Source organism: Panulirus ornatus, chromosome 11 (assembly GCF_036320965.1).
Source record: "Panulirus ornatus isolate Po-2019 chromosome 11, ASM3632096v1, whole genome shotgun sequence".
NCBI lineage: Eukaryota > Metazoa > Arthropoda > Malacostraca > Decapoda > Palinuridae > Panulirus > Panulirus ornatus.
The window spans coordinates 29,382,927-29,398,164 of NC_092234.1; the positions used below are offsets into that span (position 1 = coordinate 29,382,927).

The window sequence follows — 15,238 nt, forward strand, 5'->3', positions numbered from 1 at the left end:
CAAGACGACGTGCATGAACCAGCTTGCCCGGAGAGTCAGACGGCCAAGAAGTTGACGTGCTGTCATCCACCAGGCTTTCTGGTGGACTGTGTTCATACAAATATTCTACAACCAGTCATCCTTCAGCAGTATCACAACCAAACTGCGGCCACGGTAGCTGTGCTGGCCTTGTTACCGACACATTCCAACATGGATGAAAACTGCGATATCCAGCCTTCCTGTGTGTAGATCACACTGGTGTACAGAGGTGCTACAACCCTTACTACCATACAACACCCTAGTGCACAAAAGTGCTACAACCCCCATCACCACACACCACCCTGGTGTACAGAACTGCTACAACCCTTAATACCACACAACATCTTGGTATACATAAGCGTTACAACCCTCAACACCACACAACGGTCTGGGGTACAGAAGTGCTACAACCATCACCACCACACAACACCCTGGTGTACAGAGGTGCTACAACCCTCACCACCACACAACATCCAGGTGTACAGACATGCTATAACCCTCACCAACACACAACACCCTGGTGTAGAGAAATGCTACAACCCTCACCATCACACAACACCCTGGTGTACAGAAGCGCTATAACCCTCACCACCACATAACACCCTGGTGTATAGAAGTGCTACAACCCCTCACCACAACCCAACACCCTTGGGTACAGAAGTGCTACAATCTTCACCACCACACAACAACCTGATACAAAGAAGTGCTACAACCCTCACCACCACACAACACCCTGAGGTACAGAAGTGCTACAACCCTCACCACCACACAACACCCCGAGCTACAGAAGTGCTACAACCCTCACCATACAACACCCTGGTGTACAAAAGTGCTACAACCCTCACCACCATAAAAACCCTGGTGTACAGAAGTGCTACAACCCTCACCACCACACAACACCCCGAGCTACAGAAGTGCTACATCTCTCACCATACAACACCCTGGTGTACAGAGGTGCTACAACCCTCACCACCACACAACAACCTGATGCAAAGAAGTGCTACAACCTTCACCACCACACAGCACCCCGAGGTACAGAAGTGCTTCAACCCCCACCATACAACACTCTGGTGTGCAGAAATGCTACAACCCTCACCACCATAAAACACCCTGGTGTACAGAAGTGCTACAACCCTCACCACAATACAACACCCTGGTGTACAGAAGTGCTACAACCCCTACCACTATAAAAAAAAAACCTGGTGTATAAAAGTGCTACAACCCTCACCACTACACAACACCCTGGTGTACAGATGTGATACAACTGTCACCGCTATACAGCAGCCTGGTGTACAGAAGTGCTACAACCCTCACCACCACACAACACCCTGGTGTACAGAAGTGATACAACCCTCACTACCATACAACATCCAGGTGCACAACAATACTACAATCCTCATCACCATACAACATCCTGGTGTACAACAGTGCTACAACCCTAACACCATATAAAACCCTGGTGTACAGAAATGCTACAACCTTCACCACCGCACAACACCCTGGTGTACAGATGTGCTAAAACCCTCACTATTACATTACACCCTGGTGCAGAGGTGTGCTACAACCTACACAGAAAAACAACAACCCAGTGTAAAGAAGTGCTACAACCCTCACCACCATATAACACCTGGTGTACAGAAGTGGTACAACCCTCACCACAATACAACACCTTGGTGTAAAGAATTGTTACAACCCTTACCATATAACATGGTGGTGTACAAAGTGATACAATCGTCACCACTACACAACACCCTGGTGTACAGAAGTGCTATAACCCTCACCAACATATAACATCCTGGTGTACAGAAGTGCTACATCCCTCACCACCATACAACATCCTAGTGTACAGGAGCGCTACAATCCTTACCAACATATAACAACCTAGTGTACAGAAGTGCTACAACCTTCACAACCATACAACACCCTGGTACACAGAAGTGAACCTGTCCCCACATGCCTGTATTTCAACCTGGTGATGAGATGGTTCCTTGTATCATTTATATTCTACCATTGTGTAGCAAAATATTCTAGTACGTTTCAAATCAAATACCACACTGGTATGGATCTACGTAAGTGAATGTTATTTTATCTAGGCCCATCCATGTTCCATCATGACGCAGGCCAACTGCCGTCTTACAGTACATCTTGGTGTATGTCAGCGATGCGCTATTCATGAGTTCACGAGATTATCCATTCAACGAATTAAAATTTCCGTATATATATATATATATATATATATATATATATATATATATATATATATATATATATATATATATATATATCCTCTATCCCTGGGGATAGGGGGTTAAGAATACTTCCCACGTATTACCTGCGTGTCGTAGAAGGCGACTAAAAGGGGAGGGAGCGGGGGGCTGGAAATCCTCCCCTCTCGTTTTTTTTTTTTAATTTTCCAAAAGAAGGAACAGAGGGGGCCAGGTGAGGATATTCCAAAAAAGGCCCAGTCCTCTGTTCTTAACGCTACCTCGCTAACGCGGGAAATGGCGAATAGTTTAAAAGAAAGAAAAAGAATATATATATATATATATATATATATATATATATATATATATATATATATATATATATATATATATATATCCTCTCAATCTTTCCCCTCTTGAAATATCCTTCGCCTCCTTCGCCCCGATAAGGAAGCAAGACTAGAGGCACCACAGCTCCTGGGCCACAGTGGCGACCTTCTTGCACAAAATCTTCATAAACTCGACTCTTCATAAAACCGAGACGTTTAGCACTAGTTTCCCCACGGGAATTCAATTATGCGAGCTTATATGACGATTTTATTTAGGCTATGGCAATAAATATAAGGAACATGCAAATAAGAAAGTATTAAATGAAGATTAAGATGACAAAGTCGGAGATGACGATGAGGAATGTGAGGGACTCCGAGTGGGAAGATAAATGCTGAGGCAAATATGAAGACGAATGATGCCAGGCGACGCCGGTGTCATCACCACCACCAGCAGCGGACGCCCTCCTGCTCTTAAACTCCCGGTTATCACGGTGCCCGCTGCCTCGCCCTTACTGCTCTCGCCCACTAAATAAAGACAATAAATAACTACCTGACAACATAATGGAAGAAGAAAAAGTAAATGCAGTTATGATAAACCCAAGTTTAGCACACCCCGGGTGGTTGGGGAGGGTTGGGGATGTACCGTGAGTGGACACAGGGAGTGGGGACGAGAGTCTCGGAGGCAAGCATCAGAGAAAGAGATAACGATAAATATGAAAATCAATCACTGGCTCATCGGCAACCCCGCCATGTTGCTGAGGAGTGCTGCCATCTCTCGGCCGCCAAGCGAACTAAACCCTCTTGTTTTCTTTTGGGACTCGCTAAAGAAATCTTTCATTCCTGATTCTCCGTGTTCATCAAAAAATGTCTATTGGATCCCTCAGGACGGCAGGCCATCTGGACCACGAGGACACTATGAGAAACTCCTCTTAGGGAAGTATTATATCCTCCACAAGAAAGGAATTTTGAGGGCGCGCTCTTAAAAATTCCGGGGCCATCAAAATGCAGGGAGGGCACAAAGCGGGAAAGGTCGCTTAGCCCCCGGCACCACCGACCCTGTATCATTCCCTTACTCGGCTACCACCACCACCACCGCCGCCCGCCCGCCTCACTGCTGGCCTCGCCACTGTTGCTCCTGCTTGTGCCTAATGCTCCTTGCTCCCCCCCACCATTTCTGGTGACCAATGCTCCTTTCTGACGGCTACTGATGCTGGATATTCTATTTCTTTCTCGTCATTTGGTGTACCTACTGCTCCTTTTTCTTTGTTCGCAAGGGTGCCGCTCCTTCATGTTAGTGCGCATAATGACCTTTACTTCTCTCCTTCAACAGCTGTCATTAATTCAGTGTTACTGTACATACTTATAATCAGTCCATCAAAGATAATCAAGTTGCCTTTGTGTTCGTCAATGTACATGGCCAATTTCTTTTTCCACCCCAGGATGACGATAATGCCTTACCAACTACCGTCCTGGGCAGTGGTACTTCTCTACTCACAGTACTTCAGAAGTGCACTAACACATTTGAAAATATATGTATAGTTATGTTTGTGTTGGTACAGTGCTTCTACTTGTATATATATATATATATATATATATATATATATATATATATATATATATATATATATATATATATATTACTATCATCATTAGCATTTTCATTATCATAATAATAATAAGTCATTATTATCATCATTATACCCCAGGACCAAGGATGCCTACTACTGCGCTACAGTCAGTAATAGGAACAGGATGGACTTCTCTGAAGCGAGTTCTTTGACGAGACGATGATACAGTCTCGCTTGGGATGTCTCTTCAAGTGCGCTGTAACCATAAGCTGGAATACACACACGTGTGTGTGTGTGTGTGTGTGTGTGTGTGTGTGTGTGTGTGTGTGTGTGTGTGTGTGTGTGTGTGTGTGTGTGGCCGGACTACTGTGAGTAAGAACACACCTTCGCTTAGGCTGTACCATCGTCAATAGACAAAGAGGAGTATAGTTTCGTCCAGGATCCTCTCGCTGCAAAGGAGTTGATCACTTCCATGTTCCTGTTAGGAGTGCAGCTTTGAAACTTCAGGGGCCACATACGAGGGCCCTGTCCTGGGGTTACCTAACACACACACACACACACACACACACACACACACACACACACACACACCGAGAGCAATCAGTAGAAGGCTACATGAAATCAAGCAAGAAACTTGATAAAAAAAAAAATGTAAAGAAGTAGTTTTATGGTATAGTGGTGAATGACTGGACGTGGCTAATGCAGACAACATACATGAAGTTAATAAGTTGTTTGATAGGAGAGAATTCTCAAGAGATGAGGCCCCACGAGTGTAAAACTCCATCCTCTTACAACACAAACTGGTAGCCACATAGCCACTGAAGACTTGGTGGTTGATGAAGCAATACTGCGGGGCTTAGCCATATGGGAAGCAACATGAATAAGGAAGTTGGTGAAATGAAAGGTAGACAGACGTTTGTCACTGATGATTATCGGATTGAAAGAAAACCATAGTCCAGCCAAAATGAAAGGGGTGGAGAAAGGAAAGGAGTCCTGCTTAAAAGGCCGTTACAGGCTATGGTCGTATGGGGTGAAACATCTGAAAAAAAAAAAAAGATGAGAACTGGGATATACGGTGAAGACTAGTGGGGCTGACCAATAACGGTTATGTTTAGTACTGAGTTATGTCACCAGGTGGAACATAAGTAAGCTATGAATCTTGCAAGCCCGGAGAAATTCAGCAGAGTATTCATGAAGGGAGATAGACCGAAGGACGAACGAGAAAAAAGTAAGGAATACAGTAAGAAGACAAAAAAGGGATACTTTAGAAGAGGAAAGAAAGCAAAGAAGCCCCACCACTGCCTCAAAGAGATCACGAATGTTAAATGATGCGAAAATCAGACTGAAAACATCGTAAACAAATGCTGCTCAAACGCAGTAAATGAAACAAAGCTAAAGTTCAAGGACCGTATCAAGGAAAACAAACCTGGTATGGCTGAAACAGTGGAGACAAAATTTACTCATAAGATTTCACTTAACCTGTCCACAGGGATACAAGACAACAAGGAGGGAAAGATACGACACATGAGGAGGGGGATTGGCTCTCCTAATAACAGACAAGATCAAGCTTCAGGAGATACTGATGAATGGTCTATTCAAACAGTACACAATGAGGTGAGTAACTTAGGGAAAGAATTGCGGACGATTCTACACTGCTTACTGGTCTTAACGGTGTATAATCCTCCAATGTATTACAGCAAACCAGAGTAGATGTTCAATAATACTTGTGAAAAAGTAATTAGTATGATACAGGAAGCAGAGACACACACCCTCCTCAGAGATGGCATAGTTCTATCAAAGAGAGATTTGCAAAGAAACAGTTTGGGAAAATTTAGATTTTCATAAAGTTAGAGCATGAAACCACGAGTTCATACAGTGTATACAGGTCAACTTCCTGCATTAGCACATTGGAATCAGATGAACTAATGCACCATAAACACTTAAGATGTTATGTGTACACGTGACTGCATGGAAACTGATGATCAGTTTAAAATACACTACTTAGAAAATCTGATCATGTAATGCCTTGGTCTGAAAACGTTAGTTTAATAAGGACATAAAAAGGTGAAGAAACCAGACTGATAAACGATCGGTCGTGGAGATTGTAGTGTCAAAAAATTTCTTCAAAAACACAGAATGGGAAACAAAAATAGAAACAGAGTTCCACAGCCATGATATAGTTCACTGTTATGGATGATTGCGAAATCCACAATGAAGGAGTTGGACCATGGGTACTTTTCGCTGGAGATAAAAATGGAAGGCCTGAAATGAAACATACGTTGGTGACTAAAAAAATGAAAGAAAACAAAAGAAGCAACAGATGTACCATGGAGGAGATATAAGTAGCGCAACTACCACCAAACGTCTGAAAGGTATATGAAAGCAAGGAATGAGTATAGCAGAACAAGAAAGGAAGAGGAGAGAGATTATGAAAAAAATAATATGGACATGCAGAAGACAAGCCAAAATTTCCTTTTATATTCATCAGGAGTAAATTGTCGGTTCAAGAGTAACTAGTCAGGGATTCAAGAGAAACAGTTGCAGAGGATAAAGTAAAAGAGGTACGAGGAGCCGAGTGACAAGTTCAAAAGTGCTTCCATAGTGGAAGACATGGTAACCCTAGCAGCAGGGAGATGGGATGGGAAGAGGTCTTGGGACGAACAGGAATTATTAAGAAAAACTTAAGGAAACCATTAAAGGGCCCTGACCTCTATAAGGCTTATGGAACTGATGACGTCTCTCCCAATGTGCGATAAAACTGTACTGATACGCTTGACAGACCGCTTGATATATTGATCAATATTTCATTACTAAATGTGCTGTGCCAAGAGTATGGAAGAAGGCAAATGTTGTGCCTGCCTTTAAGGAAGGAAATCAGTTAACTGCGAGTACCTAGAGACCAATCTTTCTGATGACTGTGGTCGCAGAAAACAGGAGAAAATCACCAGAAAGCAAATTAATAACCAACTGAAAATAAACAGTTTCCAAAGTGAGAGGCAACAGATTTAGGGAAAGGTCGTGAGAAGCATATTTCTTAAGACGTCCGTTTTAGATAAAAAAAAAAGGATGGGTGGATTGTGTTTCTGGACCGCCAGAAACGTTTGACACTGTGCTATATATGAAGATGGTAAAGAAGCCGAATATCTAAGCTGGATTAGAAGGGAAACTTCTTCGACAGACTGGATACAAGGACACAAGCCAAAGGAACCTTCTTGAGATAGGCTGGTGCTCACCAAGGGCGTGCCGCACGGCTCGGTCCTGGGACCACTGCTCTTTTCAATGTAACTGTCTTGGCAAAAGGACAGGACGTATACCTCAATATGTTTGCAGATGATGCCAAGGTCATAAGGGAAGGAAGAGTGATGATTGAATTAACCTAGAGGGGACCCACACAATCTCCATAGTTGGTGTGACACTTGGTTGATGATATAAAAAAAAAAAAAAAAAACAAGAAATTTTGTCAAGGAATAATGATGGTTAATGGTGAAAGAAAACCTCGACAAGAATATCATATAGAAGAAGAGAAGCTGCAGGAGTCTGTGTGAGAGAGAGAGTTGGCAATGGACACTGTCCCTAACCTGTTACCTGAGCCCTACCGTAAGAGAATTGTAAAGGAGACGAACTGTCTGTTGGCAAACATTAGAATCGCTTACAAGTTCACCGATACGGAAATATTCAGCAAGCTACTCACTTGGCATATGAGGACCAAATCAGAATATGCCTCTGAAGTATGGCAACCACAGTTAAAGAAGCACACAGAACTAATGCTGAGGACCTGAGGAAGGCAAGGTACCAGAAAGCTGGGTTACAGCCGTTAACCATGCCAACCATGGAAGATGGAGGGACAAGGGGTGACTTGCTTACAATTGGTGACGTTCTCCCCGTACAGTACAAACGCGTAATCATACTCACAGTCACACACATTCATACATTATCGTTCACAAATAATAATAATCAATAATGATAAAGATCATTATACTGTGTTACGATCATTACCATCTTTATCTTGATTACTGTTATTACAATGAGTCCTATCATCATCAGTATCAACCATTGTTATAATCCCTATCACTCATCATTGTTAATGTCAGTATAATAATCAGTAGCATCTACTATCATCACTTTCATTACCATAATTACCCTCTAGGCATCGCAGTCTTCATCATAAATCTAACAATTATCGCTAATGAAGGTGACTATCATTATCTTCAATGTCTCTGATAATTGTGATTATTCTACGGCCCTGAAAGCTCATGGGGGGGGGGGGGAGGGCTTGTACGAAGAGGAAGATATATATAATGAGGAATGAGGTTTGGACGGAGGGACTCATACTCGGGGTATTTTGAGGGGAAATTCAGTCTAAGTGAAGTTCACTGGGAGAACTGAGGAGAAATTCAGACGAGGGGAACTGAGACTTGAGGGAAACACACTGAGGGGATACCTGGGGTGATAATCAGACTTGGCGAGAGTCGAATTATGAGGAAACTTAGAATATGGACACGTCACTGAGGGGAAACTGACTATGGGAACCTGAGACTGAAGAGAAAGCTAAGATTACGGGAATATATATATATATATATATATATATATATATATATATATATATATATATATATATATATATATATACACAGGGAAATAAAGAAAGCACTGAGCGTATGTGAGCCATAATGGAAACGATCCGTTCTTGCGGTGAGACACACTGACCTGCAGGCTGGCTGGGCGTCTTGTATGGCAACCCTACCTAGAGTGCGTAACGTCCTACCAGCCCATCCAGCTATCAACCGACCCATCTATCAATCTACCCACTCACCATCTTTCAATCTACCTATCTACCAACCCAATTATCTATCTTCCAGCCATCCCACCCATCTATCAATCTACCCACCTATCAACCTACCCAACTATCATTCTACTCACCGATCAACCCACCCATCTATCAGTCTAGCCACCTATCAACCCATCTATTATCTACTCAACAATCAACCCACCTATAATATCAATCTACCCACCTATCAACCCACCCACCTAACAGTTCACAATGACTCCTGATGGCTGCTATGTCCACGCCCCTGGTGACCATTTCTTATGAGCTTATGAAACATCCGAGTGCTGTACTATTTCTCTTCCTATCACCGGCATTGAGTCAGAAGTACGTCTGTTATCGTTACAGACGTTGACCATTAAGCCAGGCATAACACGATGTGGTACGACTGAGTCAAAGGCGAGTTCGGGCGATGTACCTGTAGAGTGTAGAGGTGTCGTGGCAGAGGAGGTAACGGTGGTGTAGGAGTTAGGGGCACCATCTGGGTGTAGTAAGGGACACTGGTCCTCACTCCCCGTCCCAACTGTACCCTTGTGGCTCGCAGTACCTGCTAATGAGCGTCGCGGCCCACTACCTGGCCCGCACCACCGACCCCTTACGCTAACGACAGGATTAAATCTATAGAACCCCACTTCTGTACCTCGTCTACTACACTACTGTCCATACGTAATTACCCTGCCACTGCCACGCCCTTACCGTTAGTGTGTGGCGTTGGAAACAAACGTGAAAATAACAGTTAGACATGAGGAGAGCTCAGAACAACACGTGACGGAGTAGGTCTGCCCCTGTGGTAAAGAGTGTATCTGTGAGGTAATAACGGCAGGTGACACAGACGAAGCCGATCACACAGCAGTCCTACTGTAAGTCGAGTCTTCTGGTGAACGGGTCACCCCCAACGCACTACCAAGTCACGCTGGCGGTCACCTCAACACTATACACAACACAGGTCTCACAGATTCGTCTTCCTGAATGCTATGTAACCCAACCCAGGGGGTCATGTTGGTGGCCATCCCTGACGTGTCATGGTGCCCCAGGCGAGCCAGGCTCAGGGTAGCGAGGTGTGTGTGTCACCCTGAGGGTGTTCACGTCACATCCAGGGTGTACGGTGACTGTTGGGAGTTTCAGTGTCTCCTAAACATGGAGGTAGAGACCGTACCGAGATGCACATCTAAGTATATACTTCTCTGTAAACCATACCAGGTGTCACGGACGCTGGCTTCCTGATCACCTTGGCAAGTTAAACACCTCGGGACACCACCACGACCACGATCACCTGGATAACCCCGACAGACAACTATGTTGTACACAAATTTCGAGGGGGAATTCTTCGCGGCGGCGATGGATCAAGCTGACGGACATAACAAGACTGTCGTTAAAGGTGAGAGAGGAGCGATCGGCATGACTGGGGGGGCCATCAGTCCTCACACCGATGCCAGACCCGGGGTAAGAGCCGGCTACCCCCCCCCCCCCTCCCCCGGATCCAGGGTCAAGGAACGAAGTGAATAATAACAAGTCGCCAGGAACACAACAAGAAAGTCCCCCCCCCCGAAAAAAAAAATACAGGATGTAAGAAATCGCTTTCTACAGGAACTGGAGGACCTGGTCGTAATGATACAGGACACTGGTGATCCCGGAGGTGGTGATGTGAATTGACGCTGCGCAGGTGAGAGGCAGAGACCAGTTTCATTAACCCATGTGGAGGCTACTGACACCCGAAAAATGTTAATTCAGTCAGTCTAAAGAAATAACCTCCTTCCCCATGCGAGTGTCGTCAGCAATCGTGTGTGGACAATGGAGGGAGTGAGGGAGTGTCACTCCAGCTCCTCATCTCATGCCAGAGTTGGACGTGCTTCATGTGCATGGGTTAGTCCAGTACAACATGCACTCATTACATGCCTCGCGCTCCGTAACAATGAAAAGCTCTATACAAGCATGACGTAAAATCTTATGGGCGTGCTTTTAGGTTTAATGGCAGCGGCAGACACTGAAGCACAGGCTCATGCTGACACACAAATGGTGGAGCTCTTGTGAATGTCTTACCACTTCACGCGTCTGGGCCACTAGATGACTGGACCAGACACAACGTCCTTCCCAAAGCAGTCAAGCCACACGGAATATGAGAGAACCAAGATCGTGTCTCGTGTGTACCGAGGATTCAGCCCCAAGTCTGGAGAAGGTCCAAGCGAGCGAGCGAAGGAGGGGCATCAGGAGGACAGTGACTGGAATGAGAAAATATCAGTTGCTGAAGTTCCCTACGAGTTGACAACAAACTGGAAATTATTCCACTCTCAGGCATGGGAAAAGAAGCGCATCGTTATACAACTGTAACCAACAAGGTGGAAAATGTCATCTGCAACAACACGCTGGGCCAAGGGGGAGGATGCTCCTTGCCATGATGAGGCGGCGAAAATAACATAGTTAGTGTGTGTACCTTAATACATGTCGTGAACGGTGAGGGAGTTCTACACTCGTAGACGGACAGATCGCCAGTTGCCTTCCCGAGAGCGACAGGTTGAGATGGCAATATGTAATGGCAACAATCAACGACTGAAAGATCTATGAATCACGCACAGGAATGGCAACATAGCTACATAATATGGTGATAATATGTTCAGGTGGAATAGTGACGAGATGTACGAGAGGGTACATGGGAAGCACGGATAATTCACTACCTGATGAGGACATTAACAGTATCCTAATCTACTTACATAGAGACAAGATAGTAAAGCAGAAGGCTCCTCCCCACCTACCATTCCCTCTAGCGCACCAGCCGGCAGAAAAATAGCTAAGAAGGAGCACCATGTAGTCTGGAAAGGGTATACTGACTTGGATATTTTATTGTAAAGTTTAAATGGGAAGCAAACCTAATTAGGAAGTTAAAAAAAACGTTTAAGTTGGGGTGGGCTAAAATCTATTTTGATAAAGAAACTAATTTCACGTACATTTTCTTTCTAAAACTGGCTTATTCACAGGTAATTATCGACATCGTCAAAGTATTTGTCAATCCAGGATCTGTAGGTTTCTGTTTTCCGATTGTATAACATCTCATTTCATTCAACTATACACTGTTCTATCTAGTCATTACAACCCTATCTTACATGAGCAAATTTTGTGTGTTCAAATTATCAAGTATTCTCAAAACGTCTTCCTGTGAGTCTGCGCTTTTTCAAAGTAAATATATTTAGATCTGTGGGTCTTTATATAAAGATGATTTCTTCGTAACGGAAGTAGTTTTACTGCTTTTCTCTGAATTCGTTCCAGTTGTTCTTCGTCATCATCAAGATTGTTAACCACAACTGAACAATGTATTTTCGGTGCAATCTGACTGGAGCTTTGTAGAGACATAGTACTGGGCCCCTCGTTTTACAGTTTATATTATTAGTAATGAAAACATTTTGTTTGTTTTATCATGTCTAGCTGTGTTATGCTTGCCGTGATTTAAGCCATTACTGACTGCTATCCTATGCCATTTCCTTCTTGTGTTTCTAATAACAGTTTGCCAAACTTTTTTGATTAGAAATCACTATTTTCATCACTTAAATGCAGGACTTTACTATTCTTATCACTTAAATGCAGGACTTTACTATTCTTATCACTTAAATGCAGGACTTCACTATTCTTATCACTTAAATGCAGGACTTCACTATTCTTATCACTTAAATGCAGGACTTCACTATTCTTATCACTTAAATGCAGGACTTTACTATTCTTATCACTTAAATGCAGGACTTCACTATTCTTATCACTTAAATGCAGGACTTAACTATTCTTATCACTTAAATGCAGGACTTTACTTCGGTCTATATCAGAGTTCATTTGCCATGTTTCACCACTGCATATGATGTCTGAATCACTTTTGAATCATTAAGCAATCTTCCTCTGTCTGAGTTTACTATCCTGATCTGATGTGGTGTAGCGATTAGTGTTCCTGGCCGTGACGCATTCACGGGCCGTTCAGGATCGAGCGCACACGTTCGAATCCTGGTTGCGGCTGTCGGTCCACAGTCAACCCAGATGTTCATCCACCCGTAAGGGTTCGTTGATATGTAGCGTTTATGAGATGGCCTTGATTAAGGACTCAGTTACGTGCCGTCTCAGTTAACGTATCAAAAATCAAGTTCTACTTATAAGCCCTGACTCCAGATAACCGAGACTGATGGTAAAAAGTGTGGATCATATGACTCACCCATGTGATACCCCGCCACTGGGATCTGCACTCGCAAATGCGATTGCGTTACGTCAGAAGCTTTGAATTTACGTGATGACCTCGTGTACGGTGATTCAACCAATGGTCTGATGCATGTATCATTTGAGGGTGCTATTTCTGAATCCAAGTTACTATAAATAAGACTTGAGACAACTTTATCTACTCGTTTTAAATGATCTCTCATTACGGAACCTTTGATGATATTCATTTCTACTTTATTAGTTTTCATGGTAACCATATAGCCTCTTATTCATTCAGAAAATTCTTTGGATTGCCACAACTTTAAGATATCATGTTCGCATTCTGTCATATCAACTGAAGTAATAATTTTCTCTACTCCTTCAGTTCAGGCATTACTTCATTACCCCTATCCTCTTTCTGGTAATATCTGTCATTTCAGAAAATACGGCATTTCATTCTTACAGTTACATTACATCTTTTCAACCGTATCCCGTCTGAAATCTTAGTCCAATTAACATTACTAGTATCTAATGGTATATATGATTAACATTACTAGTATCTAATGGTATATATATCATCTCTGTCAGCTGTTCAAGGATTTGTGTCAACACGTCGATTGCAAGAAAATCACAGCCGAGACTAACAGTAAACCTAACCACATTGTGATCCTACTAATCACTGACCCACAGAAGCCAGACAGAATATGTCACCGACCAAGATGGCACACTAACGATCGTTCTTCTGGCCAATCACTAACAACACAATATACAGAGCTAACATTACTTTACCTGGTGCTAACCTGAATTGCCAGCCTCAATAGATTATCAACAGTGAAACAAGAATAAGGAAATCGATTCACAAATCTTATATATGATTGGTATTTTTTCTTTTTCTTTAAAAAAAAAAGCTTCGAAACGTACAAATATAAAATGATAACCTTGTAACTACCATCTGATTCCTTTAAGGACAATGAGTTACCTAGAATAAAAGGAAGGGACCTTACAAGAGGCCACAGCAAACCATAATGACTTTAGATTAAAAAAACAACTCCATAAAGGTTATAACTTCGAACATCCAAAATGCTACAACTATTTTAAGCATCGCTTGCAGCAGCAAGGTAAAGAACGTCTGAACTTAGACAAAATGATTGGGGGAAAAGTTTGTCAGTCGATCAGGTCAATACAGTCCCTCAAGCCAAACCTGACAAAAACGTAGTAACAAAAATCACCGGAAAGAAAAACAGACTCGTATCTCACGTAGCAAGAGGCAAACGATCTTAGAAATCACAAGATGTTCACATGCTACCAGCTACAGCATGCTCTCATCTACGACCAGGAGTGCTTAGTAGAGAAAATTCAAAGAGACAGATGATCTTACCTAATTCATTCAAAGAGATAGATGATCTTACCTAATTCATTCAAAGAGACAGATGATCTTAACTAATTCATTCAAAGAGACAGATGATCTTACCTGATTTATTCTAAATAAGAAACATATGACTGATATCTCATGTACTCAGTACGAGACTGATCAGTGGCCCTTGTAGTGCCCCTGGGAAGGATGGTATCACTTAAGACATCATCAGACTTGTAAAACGTGTACCTGGTAAGCCATCATTAAGGTTCCATAATATGAGTTATGCCACGGGTCATTTACATTCCCCAAGGAGCAACAGTATTACTGTATCAATACGTAAACACAAGCAACCTGATGAATTTCGTCCCATCTCCCTGACGAGTTGCCTGTGCAAAACTTTCAAGAGTCCTTAACACAGTACCACACAGGAACAAAGAACAGAAGTCGCTATGGTTTCACACATGGCATCAAGTGTACACATCCGTATCATAACCTTCCAAGCAGTTCTTTGGTAATGATGGCACAAATACACCACATTTCTCGTCTTGAAACCTGCATCTGATGTTGCCAACAAACAAGTCATACTGTATGAGTCACTGTAGCTACAATAGGGATACAGATGATTAACCTTTGAATTGTATACTCGGTTATCTCACCAACAGAAAGCCTACTGTATCATTTCGAGGCAACATAACTGAAGTTAAAGATATGTAACTCGCCACTCTTCAAGTGGTACGAAGTCCTAAACTGTTTAACGTGTAGTTTGTTCA

At 42.9% G+C, this 15,238-nt stretch overlaps 1 protein-coding gene across 6 annotated transcripts in view; it reads right to left on the minus strand.

Moving 5' to 3' along the window:
* The window catches only part of LOC139751382 (protein-L-histidine N-pros-methyltransferase-like), a 744,750-nt gene that overhangs the window by 146,516 nt on the left and 582,996 nt on the right, over positions 1–15,238 (minus strand). The window contains exon 1 of one of the 6 annotated variants that reach the window (XM_071666755.1): positions 10,985–11,009. The exons of the other annotated variants lie outside the window; for them this stretch is intronic. The gene's annotated coding sequence lies outside the window, so the exon portion shown is untranslated. Of the gene's footprint in view, positions 1–10,984; positions 11,010–15,238 lie in introns of those variants that run through there. 6 annotated transcript variants of the gene reach the window in all.